A 13,668-nucleotide genomic window follows, 5' to 3' on the forward strand; every position below is an offset into this window, starting at 1 on the left:
TGAATTGGAAGAATTAAATTTCGTTAAAATGTCTATACTACCCAAAGCAATCTACAGATTCAACACAATCACTACCAAAATACCAATAGCATTTTTCACAGAACTAGAACAAAGAATCTTAAAATTTATACAAAACCACAAAAGATCCCCAAAACCAAAGCAATCTTGGAAAAGAGCAAAGCTAAAGGTATCACACTCCTTGATTTCGAGCTATACCACAAAACTCTAGTAATCAAAACTGTATGATAATGGCACAAAAAAAGGAAACATAGGGACACAAAAAACAAAACAGAATCCAGAAAAAAACCTATTCTTATATGGTCTAATTAATCTATGACAAAGGAGGTAAAAACATACAATAGGGAATGACAATCTCATCAATAAACAGTGACTGGAAACAGAACAACTGCATGCATAAAAGTGATACAGGACCACTCTCTTACACCATTCTCAAAAATAAACCCAAAATGAATTAAAGACATAAATGTAAGAACATAAACCATAAAATGCCTAGAAGAAAACATAGTAAGCTTCTGAACTTACTGAACAAAAAATATTGGCTAAGCAATATTTTTTGGATCTGACCCTCAGTCAAGGACAACACAAACAGTAATTACTGAACTACATTACACTAAAAAGCTTTCGCATAGTGAAAGAAACCATCAACAAAATGAAAAAGCAATAGAAGGTATCTGCAAATGATATTTTTTTTAATTTTTTTAATGTTTTTTTTAATTTATTTTTGATACAGAGAGAGACAAAGCATGAGAGGGGGAGGGGCAGAGAGAGAAGGAGACACAGAACCGGAAGCAGGCTCCAGGCTCTGAGCTAGCTGTCAGCACAGAGCCTGACGCGGGGCTCGAACCCACAAACGTGAGATCTGACCTGAGCCGAAGCCGGAGGTTTAACCGACTGAGCCACCCAGGTGCCCCTGCAAATGATATTCTGATGAGGGATTAATATCCAAAATTTATAGAGACGCCTGGGTGGCTCAATCAGTTGAGCATCCCACTTCAGCTCAAGTCATGATCTCATGGTTGATGAGTTCGAGCCCCATGTCTGGGCTCTGTGCTGACAGCTGAGAGCCTGGACCCTCCTTCAGATTCTGTCTCCCTCTCTCTCTGTTCCTGCCCCACTTGTGCTGTCTCTCTCACTCTCAAAAATAAATAAATATTTTAAAAAATTGAAATAAAATATCCAAAATTTATCAAGAACACACACAGCTCAGTATCAAAAAACAAAAACAAAAAACAATCCAATTAAAAAATGGACAGAGGGCTTGAAGAGACATTTCTCCAAAGAAGACATACAGATGTCTAAAACACATAAAAAGATGCTCAATATCACTAATCATCAGAGAAATGCAAGTCAAAACCACAGTGAGATATCACCTCATACCTTTCAGAATGGAAATTTTCCAAAAGGTAAGAAATAAGTGTTGATGAGGATGTGGAGAAAAATATCCAACTTCAACTCAGGTCATGTGAGGTCAAGCCCCATGTCGGGCTCTGGGCTGACAGCTCAGAGCCTGGAGTCTGCTTCAGATTCTGTGGTCTCCCTCTCTCTGCCTCTCCCCAACTGGCACTCTGTCTCCCTCTCTCTCCTAAAAATAAACATTAAAAAAAATTTTTAAAGACAATTGTTACATAAATAGCTGCTGACAGGGGCCAGCCAGGCAAACGAGCCTGCAGAAGGCTTGAATGCAAAGAAACCCAACCCTTATTCTCTGGAGTCTTCTCTCAAACTAAAGCCCTGGAGGCTCCAGCCAATTGATACAGTGTAATTAAAATAATATAAAAAATAAGAAATAAAGAATAGAAGAAAATGTACTGTTAATACCAAATCACAGAATGTCATTGAGGACATAAGATCTTCTACATCTCAAGTAAACCAAAAAATACACTTTATGTTTTGTAAAATGAACTGTGCACATGGTACTGCTTTTAAGAGGCTTTTCAGCTTCAGCAATTATCTATGTTTACTGGGATAGTATTCAATATTGATATTTTTAAATGTCAGGGTGCCTGGGTGGCTCAGTTGAGCATCCAACTTCGGTTCAGGTCATGATCTCATGGTTTGTGAGTTCAAGCCCCACATCAGGCTCTGTACTGACAGCTCAGAGCCTGGAGCCTGCTTCAGATTCTGGGTCTCAGGGCATCTGGGTGGCTCAGTGAGGTAAGTGTCCAACTTCAGCTCAGGTCATGATCTCCCAGTCCATGGGTTTGATCCCCGCATAGGGCTCTGTGCTGACAGCTCGGAGCCAGGAGCCTGCTTCAAGATTCTGTGTCTCCCTAGCTCTCTGCCCGTCCTCCACTTGTGCTGTCTCTCAAAAATAAACAGATTCTGTGTCTCTCTCCGTCTCTGCCCCTCCCCTGTTAACGCTCTTTCTCTCTCAAAAATAAATAGACATTAACAAATTTTTTATATTTATTTTTTAATGTGAAAGGCAGATAAAAGCACGCTGTCTAGATCTGTGCCAATACACTCTCCACTAATCACATGTGGCTACCTAAATTTAAATTAAGTAAATAAGGTTAAAATGTAATTCTGGGGCAACTGGGTTATTCAATTGGTTAGGCGTCCGACTTCGACTCAGGTCATGATCTCACAGTTCATGGGTTCGAGCTCCATGTCAGGCTCTGTGCTGACAGCTGCTGAGAGCCTGGAGCTTGCTTCGGATTCTGTGCCTCCCTCTCTCTCTGATCCTCCCCTGCTCACGCTGTCTCTCTCTATCTCTCAAAAATAAAAAACATTAAAAAAGTTTTTTTAATAAAAAATAAATGTAGTTGCTCAGGAGACACCTGGGAGGCTCAGTTGGTTAAGCATCTGACTCTGGATTTTGGCTCAGGTCACCATCTCACCATTTAGGAAATCAAGCCCCAGAGTGGGCTCCGCACTGAGAGCGTAAAGCCGATTTGGTGTTCTCTCTCCCTCTTTCTATATGTATATATACATATAAATAAATAAACTTCAAAAAAATGTAGCTCAGCTGCACTAGCCACATCTCAAGTGCTCAAGAGCCTCTTCATTTATGATTTATGATTGCCATACCCCACAGTGCAGATGGAAAACACTTCCATCGCCACAGAAAGTCTACTGAACAGAGCTGCTCTGGATACTAAGTGCCTGTTTCTGAAGCAGCCACACCATTTTCTTTCATTCCTTCATTCATCGTGTGTTTGCTGCTGAGCTCCTGCTACCAGATTGGCACTGTGCTGGTTATCAGGCACGGCCGTGAGTGAAACTAATTGTAGATAGGACAAAAATAGAAACCTAAAAAAATAAGAGTAGAGACCTTACATTTACACAAAGAGGAGCAGTCAAAGAAGTTATATCCAAGGAAGTAATGTTTAAGCCAAGATTAGAAAGATCAGCCATTCAAAAAGACCGAAACCATTCCAAACAGAGGGAACTGGGGAACCAAAGTGTTCAGGTGGGAAGGGGCTAACATGTTCTAGAAACTGATGTCAGTGCATTTTGCAGCTGTCTCATTAAACTCAAACACCAAGCAAAGCATTTCACCGACGCCAAATCTATTCCAATGGGGAAGTTAGACAACAGTCCATATATTATCCCAGGCAGCTCTCCTTCTCCCTCTAAATCACCTGCCTTTTTGTCATTTCATTTCTTGAAGCACCAACGTCTGAGTGGGCAGGAACAGAAAGAGCAATTAATTCTGTTACTTCCTAGCAGCGGAAAAATGGGCTTACGTGGGGTTTCTGAATTACCGTGCATTTTAACTAGCTGTGTTCTCCCAAGCCACTGCTCACACGGGTAACCAAGACGCTGCCATCACAAGTACAGCAGTTCTACTTGAGGGTAGCTGTCGTGATCTCTGCCAAGGGCAAAGAGCCCACATGGACTTGGAGCAGCAGCATCTAGCTGCTGGGCTGGCAGTTAACTGGGGGCATGCTCCTCTTCCTGGGAGACACAGTTGGCTGCCCTGCAGTGGGCGCCACAGCACTGTCACCGGCCCACTGACAGCTGTCCGGTGGGGCAGCTTTCCAAAGCCAGGACTGAGGGACACTCCAGACAGCAAACCCCCAGGGCCTCTGCAGCATGAGTGCTTGGAACACCTCTACCTAGCAACTCATTCACCCATTTATACACATCTTGTCATCCTACAGTCTTCTCAACCTTTTTCATCACCTTTCCATCCCAAATGGCTCTTTACTAGCAGGTCTCATGCTATGTGTGATATGGCCCAGGGTCCCCTTCAAGGAGCTACACAAAGCACCCGCAGGGCGCACCCCCAAGACCTCTGAGCAGAGTGGAGGCAGGAGGCCATGAACGAGCGCTGAAGCCACTGTCCTCCAGTGCACGCAAGACCTCCAAGGGTGGCTGGAAGGCACCGTCTATCCCTCTCACGACTTAATGCGAGCCAATCCATCCAGGCAATTTCTTAGCCATCCCATTTCTTTCAGAGAGGGGAAAATAGAACCTACGTTGCTGGTAAGAGCTAAGTGCTCAGTATGGGGTGGGGGGAGGCTACATTTTCACACCAAATTAAGAGTCAAATATGTAAGTTCTGCTTCTTACATCAGGTTTTGATTTCTTAGCCTTAATGAAGAAAAGCCCAATGCTAACTAAACTGAAAAACACAGTGAGGTTGACTAATTCTAGAAGATCAGGCTAAGGAACATCTTTTAAATCCACACATGTCATAATATTCATTGCACAGCGACATTTCTGCCCAAACACATTTCAGTAATTAAAATTAAACTTCTTTCAAATAAAGTATGCCGCTATCATTTTTAGTAAGAGACCTTGTAAAAACACTTCGTTTTACTATATTTTGAAGAAAGCATAAGCTTCACATGTTACAATACCAGATGAGTTTATCCAAAACAAAAAACAAAAACCAAAAAATCTAAACCTGTGCTCCTGCCAGACTTCGTTCACTACGGCAATAAGACAAGGCCCTCCCTGCACAGCCTCTTTTACAGAAAACCAAAGCAGAATGTCTTAGTTTGAGTCGCTATAACAAAATGCCACAGACCTGGTGGCTTATGAACAACAATGTATTTCCCATGGATTTGGAGGCTAGGAAGTCCAAGGTCAAGGTGCTAATGGGTTTGGTTCCACATGAGAGCCCACTTCCTGGTTCAAACAGCCACCTTCTCACTGTGTCCTCACATGACAGAAGAGGCAGAACTCTCTGGGGACCCCTTTATAAGACACTAATCCCAGTCATGAAGGCTCTACCCTCATGACCCAATCACCTGCCAAAGGCCCGACCTCATGTGACTGCAATATATGAACTGGGAGAAGGGAGCACAGACTTTCAGTTTACAGCACAGAGTAATGAGAACACTTTATTAATCTTTACAATGTCCTAAGGGAAGGGAGAGAACAGATACTTTCAGTTCCATTTTGGACTGAAGAGAGGTAAGTAGAAAAAGGTCACCTGATCATGAACCACACAAGCTGGGGCAAAGTGTGGCTCAACTCAGACTTGCCAGTGCCCTGTTCAGTACCTCATCCCTTTCAGGATCATGTTGTAAGAGCTGAAAAAGGTCAGCAGCTGACAGCTGCTTTATTTTAAATAACAATTTAGATTAACTGAAAATGAAGTGTAACTTTAAGATAAGCAGGATATAAGATACCAACCCACAAGAACCTACTCTGTTCAAAACTTCCCTCATTTATTATATGGAGATAATCAAAATAGGCTGGGCACAAGGATATTCCTTAACATGAGGTCTAGAGGTAAAAACTGAAATGTGAGGCTGGGAGTTTATTGAAAGAAATACTGAAATGATGCTGAGCAGTGTTTTTCCATATGATGAATAAATTACGACATATAGATTCTATTAAAAAAACAAAAGTCCATCCATCTCTTTTGTATCTAAAATATATTCTCTTCTAAACATGATATTTCTGATAATATACTTACTACTAACCTAAAAACAAATTTTAGCTTCAATATGGCCAGCACCTTTTACACTCTACAGAGATTACTTGGGAAGTAATCTGACTTTAAGTACAATGTAAAAGGCATTTGGAAATCAGTATTTCTTAACTTTAACAGTTAGAGTTCCTTCACATTTTCTTTGCTTTCCAGTTTGCAGCTTTCTGGTAAATAAAAGAGTTCTGTTATTTAAAAAAAAAAAAGTACTGTAAAGCCTTGGATTATGAGTAACTCGTTCTGTGAGTGTTCCATAGACAAACATTTCTAATAAATTTTAACTTGATAAACAAGCTCTTGTGATACGAGTCATACGTGACACCGAATGTCACATGATCACAACTGAGCCAACGGTTCTGTCTCTTTCTCTCTCTCACAATGCGGGATTGTAGGTGATCATCTCCCATGTTCAGATGCTCGGTCTCAGGCCATGTTGTTTGGCAGAAATCAGTGATTTTTCAGAACACTGGTGCCCACAACAGGCACTAGTGTATTTTTTGTCACTTCAAAGCACCATGGACAGTCCTTTGCTTTTCCATACAAGAGGAAACTTAGAAATGCTTTGCTTTATTCTAGGGCAGGCTGCCTGCAGATATAGACCCTTTCCTCTGCTACCTTATTGCCAGTTACATTAAATACAGTCTGTGACAAGAATTTATTAATACTGTACTGCAGTCAACATCTGTGTGAGCATATACAATGGCCCCCACGCAGAAAAGACTCCACTGAGCCAATAGATAGCAGTGATTCCATTAGTGATAGTGAAAGTCATCCTACACAATAACCCTCCTCTCTCGTCTCCCTCACACCAGCTATGAAGGTTTTCAAAGGTAAGTGCAGGTTAATTTGTTCATTTTTCTTTATATTTTGTATTTTCTTTATTTGTATATTACAGTATTGTAGCCATTTTTATATGAATATTTTTGGGTTGTGGAATAAATCACCTAAGTTTCCATTCCTTATGGGGAAATTCACTTTGATTAACAAGTGTTTTGGATTACAAGCATGTTTCTTGAAATAATTATGGTCATGAACCAAGGTTTTACTATGTCTATAACCACCCATTTGGGATGGCTATCTGTTTCCTTGTCTTCGAAAATGTAACTGATGGGCAACTGAGTAATGTACAGAATTGTTGCATCATTATGCTGTATATCTGAAACTAATATAACACTGTATGTCAATTATTCTTCAAAAATAAGTAAGTAAAAAAAATTTTAAAGACCAAAAACGTGCCTCAGGGGCACCTGGGTGGCTGATTTCAGGTCAGGTTGTGATATCATGGTTCATAGGATCAAACGGCACTTCACACTCTGAGTGATAGCAGGGAGCCTGTGTGGGGTTCTCTTTCTTCCCCTCACCTACTCTCTCTCTTGCAAAATAAACAAACATTAAAAAAGAAAGAAAGAAAGAAAAATGTACTTGAAAAGTACATTCTAAAACCTCCTGGGTCAATTCCACTTGTTTTAAAAGCAAACCACTGTGCAATTCTAACTGCAACTTTATTTAATGTTTTGGTTTAAGTCTTTCAAAAAAGTCAAATACCTGCATGTGACAGATACCAATTAATCTAGAGAAAATAGAACCAGCTCCTGTACAAACGCAAAAGGCTCGGAGTAACATTAAGCCAATCCACCACCTGTGCATTTATCCTCCTTTGCAGCCACCATCAGGTCAATGAATAACAAAAAGGGAAAGTTAATTATGGAGTAGCTTTGGTATGGAGTAAGCTCACACATCAAAAGAGGATAAGTGATTTCTCATTCCTCCACAGTATCCTAAAGGTGACTCAGGTGTATACTGAGCCTGCATTTGAGAAACAGATTTTATTTGAAAATATAACAACAACATGTATTTGTTCTTGTGCTGCCTGTTATACAGACAGGAATAGACAGATCCAAGAGATCCTTCAAGGTTCTCCTAGTACCATGAGGAGTTTCTGGACAGACAGACACACAGATATCTCCTCCTGGTCAGGAGGAAATAATTCGTGTTCCACCAGCCAGTCAATCCCATTACACTAGTTCTTCATGACCTACCTCCCTGCTTTAAATCTCCTAAAATCTCCTGGTTTTGTTTTTGGGTTTTGTTGTTTTGTGATTTTTTTTTTTTTTGAGGAGGAGGAGTGGTTGTCTTCATTTTAATATTTCACATATAGGGCTATGTTTACCTAGAAGAAACAAAAATCAGTTTGATCTAGAGAAAAGCTTGAAATCTGGAATACTTTAAAAGAAAGAAAACTAATTTGCAAATATTTACTGTGTCCTTAGAAGAGGAGCCAGAAAACAGAATAAGAAAGTGTCTACCCTCAAACATTTCAGAAGGCCAGCCCTGCAAAATTCCAAAATCATTGATGAGCATGACTGTGCCTTCATCAGTCACACATATTGGTGGCAGCACTAGGGGCCAGGGGTTTTTAATCTTGACTGAACATTAGAATTACCTGGAAAGCTGCTAAATAAGATGTGTCAAGGCACCCTTATGAGATCTGTATTTGATTGCTATGGGAGAAGCCATGACATTAGTTGTTTCGTAAGCTCCTATGACTGTAATGTGCAGCCCTGACCAAGAGCCACTGCTCCAAACGGACCGTTCAAAACCTCACAAGTGCAAAGCCCAATGGTTCTACGGCTGGTTCTCAAATTGTCAAGGACTGGCCTTTGTATATGCAAAACTAGATTTTGCTTTATTGATTTGCTGCTAGGGTTTGAAAGAATGAGGCACATATGTCACAAGAAAATTGGTTAAATGGGGGTAGCAGGAAGTCTTGGTGTAATGTTAACTGTCACGTATTTCAAGATCATGGACAGGATCAATTCTAAAAACTGCTTAAGGGAGGAAAAATTCAAGTATGGGATTTATTTCCTCTTAAAACTAAGTTCTTCCTCTTATAAAAGGGGCTTACCTAAGGAAACTCTGAATACAGCCCACAGTCACGTGAGCGGGTCCTGGAGCACAGGGATGGGAAGGTACATTCGCATCATCCTACTAAGTTCAGGGCTTCCCCATAGCAATGCTGCTAAGAAATGGCAATGGCACACCTGCGTGGGTGCAACAAACATGAATGGCACCATCTGCTCCTTCAGACAGTTGTCTGAGTTGGGCCTGATGACCGTGGTCCTCCACCCTGGTGGCACATTAGAAGCCCCTGACACTTTTTAAATATATTATTACTGGGCCCCATGCCCAGAATTTATGATTGACTTGATGTGAGTGGAACTAGAATACTGGTAGTTTTTAAAGGTTCTCAGATGTGTAATAGAAGGCCAAGGAGCCAGTAGGTTAATGAAACCAAAAGGTTCTCCATCTGTCAGCTAATGTGATCTGGGAACAACTAAGGGGAACAAGTTCAGATAAAGACAGATCAGACCTCTGAGCTTGTTCAGATGACTCAAATCGCAGTCTGTCTCCTAGACAGAAGGATGAGGGGGAGGCAGCTCGTGTGAGAGGAAAGAGCTTGAGCTTACAGATAGGCAAGTATTCAAATTCCCATTCCACCATTCACTAGCCGCACAGCCCCCATCCCCTGAGAAGATCCTTTCACCCTGCTTTCCCAGATGTAAACTGGCACTCATGGCATGTCATTGGGGTTCTACCTAGATTAACACAAATTCGGCGTAAAATAAGTGGTACAGCAGATATTCAAAAATGACAACTGTGTCAACCTCTGAACAATCCAAGTGAGCCTTTGGCAATAAAAGAAGAGAGGAAACCTGTAGCTCATCTCTTCACACATAAGACATTCAATACATCATTCCTCAAAGTTTCACAGCCATAGTACAATATTTTGTCTCCGTATTTTCTTGAAGCCAGTGATAAAGATCTCTCGTGGCCAACTTGGGGAGAAGAACATAGCTTACTTGTTAAACAAAACTGCCAGTGATACCTAACTATAAAAAAGACAGAACTGATGGATCTGAATGTCAGGCAGAGGAAAGAGCAGTTCACCTACCTCAGCACCGCTCCCAGGGAAGAACGGGATGCTTAGCTGAGGGGCAAAGAAGGAACCCAAACCCTAGAACAAACATACCCCTGTGGCTCCAGAGTCCTATGGCCTTGGGTTCAAATTTCAGGGTCAACACCGCAGTAAATGGCACACTCTGTTAGCTTTAATGTATTCATCCATTATATGGGAAGGGTGCCATCGAAGCCAGAGCTCTCATGAAAACTGAAGTGCAAATGAGGTAAAGGACAGAGCACAAAATGGATGTTCAGTAAATCAGGTTTTATTTTCCTCGCCCTATCTATATTTTGATCTCTGGTCATGATATATCTGGTAAACTATGCCTCTGAAATATTACCTCTTCATGAATCAAACAACTCTTAAACCCAAAGAGCAAAAATTCACAAACCAATAAAAAAATCACTAGAAAGGTATTTTTTGGACAATGGGTTCCTTTGGGGAATGGGGAAACTAGACACAGAAGAAGAGGGTACGATATGAGGGAGAGACAATATTTCTGAATACTGACTTCATATTGTATGCAACATTCCCAATGTCTAAACCTCAAACTTAAAGGAAATCTGTTGAGGAAAAAGACTAATTAAGCATGATAACAACATAGGCTTATTTCTTATTCTTTAAAATCTTGGGGCTGTCATCATTTGGCCAGGTTTCAAAGGGAACTCAATGACTGATTACTAAGCAGCCAACAAATCATGTTAAATTAGGATACTAATACAGGAAATCCGTATCAAACATTTTACAACTAGATGATAGGAAAGCTGAGATGTATAATCAATTTACAAATAATTTTAACTGATTAACAAGAAAAAAAACTCAGCCAGCTTTCCACTTAATTTATATACCTATTAAATCCAGGAACTTCTAGACAGTTTTGTACAATTATTATCATGACCAAAATAAGAAGTATGAAAAAAGGAGGTATGTAAGAAAATAACATTATAAACATCAATTTAGAGGGGCGCCTGGGGGCTCGGTTGGTTGAGCATCCAGCTCTTCATTTCAGCTCAGGTCATGATCCCAGAGTCATGGGAGTGAGCCCCACATCAGGCTCTGTGCATGTGTGTGGCACTATAACTTAATCATAGAGCCTAATTAACACCCTCTGCCCCTCCCCACCGCTCTCACTCTCTAAAATAACAAATAAAATTTAATCAATTCAAAAATAATTGTAATTAACAGGAAAAAAATCTCACCCAGTTTTCCTTTTGATTTATATACCTGTTAAATCTAGCAACTAATAGACCAACTTGTGCAATTATTACCATGACCAAAAGAAAAAGTATGAGAAACAGAGATATGTAAGAAAGTAACATACAAACATCAAAGACTTCTGTTTTTCATTAGCGACAACAGGTCTAAAAAGATCCTTCTAAAGCTCCCATCTGAAACATTTAACCAAGATCACTGATGCACTGATTTGGCTATTTAAAGGCTTTACTGTATATTTGGCACTATAACTAAGAATTGGTCACACCCCTTTTGGGCTCACATACTGCCAGAAAACCAGAGTGAGAAATATCTAGGGGCCCTACTAAAACTCCAACTATGTGGTTATGGAGGGCAATGGAAGATGAGCAGAATAGATTTCACAAAGAGTAAATTTCCAGTGGTTGAGGCTAACACCAACAGAGACTGTGCACATCTCTTCTCAATTCTGCATTTGGCGGCTTTTTGGCAGTGGCCTGAAATTGGGTGTAAATACACCAACTACAACCAAACGCCACAATCAGGCACTGCTCCCATAAACATTTTTGTTTATTTACGTGTTTTGAAAGAGAGCAAGCGTGTGTGCATGCACGAGCAGTGGAGGGGCAGAGAGAGAGGGAAACAGAGAGTCTCCAGCAGGCTCTGTGCTGCCTGCGCAGAGCTAATGCAGGACTCGTTCTCACAGCTACGAGATGATGACCTGAGTCAAAATCAAGAGTCAGCTACCTAACCGACTGAGCCACCCTGGCACCTCCATAAACACTGTTTATTAAACATCGCCCTGCACACCAGTGATCTTGATGGCAAATCTATTCACAGTGGGGAGACCACATGTGGAATGGACCACAGGCTGAAAGAGCACGTATGATACCCCAGGATGAGGAGTACAGGGAGCACAAAAAAGGGAGTAGTGATGAATCGGAGAAAGGAAGTTTGGGGCCATATTCTGAGGAGCTAAAGGTCCTGATTTTTATCCTACACGAAAATTAGGCCAGTATAATTAGAGGAGCGACAGAATGACACATGCATGTTATAAACATGACCCTGGGACTCAGGGGGAAGTGGAGCTGAAAGGAGAAGGAACAGCAATGACACAGCATCTTTAATGTCTAGAACCTACCTGTCAGCCACTACCGCAGGGAGGGAGGGTTAAGATACGGGAAAATAAACAGCAGTCACCTCACAAAATACACAGGTTTTAACACAAACCATACTGTCCAGAACATCCAAAATGGAAGCACCCTCAAACAAGAAATAACCAACCCTGAAGTAGCAAAGTGGCTATTCTGTGGCAGAGAGAAACTGCCCTGATCCAGAGGTGAGTAGTTATCAGAAATAAATCAAAGACTATCCATAGAAACTAATGAATGAAAACAAAATTAAAAATATAAAGCAAAAAAGAAGAAATTTCTGACCAAAGAGAAATGTCTCTGGGAAACAAAGCGTTCAGACAAATTGTTCTCCAAAATCAAAGAAATGAGAAATAAAGTAAAAAAAATAAAAGGATATAAAATGGTCTTGGGGAGGGTCAAAGAAGTTAAAGAGCTCAAAAAGAGATTATAAAACAACAGAAAATATATATTAAGTTTGTGCAGCTGAAGAAATAGAAGAAAAAAATGAAACTCATGCCAAAATGTATGTCATTAGAAATAACCAGATGTTAAATAAACACTAATAAAACCCTATCAGGGACAGGAAGGACTGATCTGAGAAACCTTACAAAAGGAAACATAAATGAGTAAAACTACAAAAATGAGCAGAAATAAAATGCAAAATGCTAGACACGTAAGACAAAAGAGATCTACTTGATATTACTGTTGCTCCCGAAGAACAAAAAAAAAGAAAAAAAAAGACATCCCAGAAAAAAAAAAACCTCTCCTAGAATTAAGACATAATTGAGTCTGCAAATCAAGAGTAGACAATGCTCCAGGAAAAACTGCAATGCAATGATCAACACTAATAGCCTGGTGAAGTTACCAGGCTATATACAAAAATGCTGACTTAAAAAAACTGATAGGCAAATGGCATATCAGATAAAGGGCTAGTATCCAAAATCTATAAGGAACTCACCAAACTCCACACCCAAAAAATGAATAATCCAGTGAAGAAATGGACAGAAGACATGAACAGACACTTCTCCAGGGAGGACATCCAGATGGCCAACAGGCACACGAGACGATGCTCAGCGTCACTCATCATCAGGGAAATACAAATCAAAACTACACTTAGATACCACCTCACACCAGTCAGAGTGGCTAAAATGAAAAAATCAAGAGACTATAGACGCTGGCGAGGATGTGGAAAAATGGGCACCCTCCTGCACTGTTGGTGGGAATGTAAACTGGTGCAGCCACTCTGGAAAACAGTGTGGAGGTTCCTCAAAAAACTATCTATCAATAGAACTCTCCTATGACCCAGCAATAGCCCTGCTGGGGATCTACCCAAGGGATACAGAAGTGCTGATGAATAGGGGCATATGTACCCCAATGTTCATAGCACTACTGTCAACAATATCCAAATCATGGAAAGAGCCTAAATGTCTACCAACTGATGAATGGATAAAGATGTGGTATATATATACAATGGA

General features: G+C 40.6%; 1 protein-coding gene across 6 annotated transcripts in view; it reads right to left on the reverse strand.

Moving 5' to 3' along the window:
- The window catches only part of FARS2 (phenylalanyl-tRNA synthetase 2, mitochondrial), a 511,516-nt gene that overhangs the window by 484,663 nt on the left and 13,185 nt on the right, over positions 1 to 13,668 (reverse strand). The window lies entirely within an intron of this gene.

Source organism: Suricata suricatta, chromosome 7 (assembly GCF_006229205.1).
Source record: "Suricata suricatta isolate VVHF042 chromosome 7, meerkat_22Aug2017_6uvM2_HiC, whole genome shotgun sequence".
Lineage (NCBI taxonomy): Eukaryota > Metazoa > Chordata > Mammalia > Carnivora > Herpestidae > Suricata > Suricata suricatta.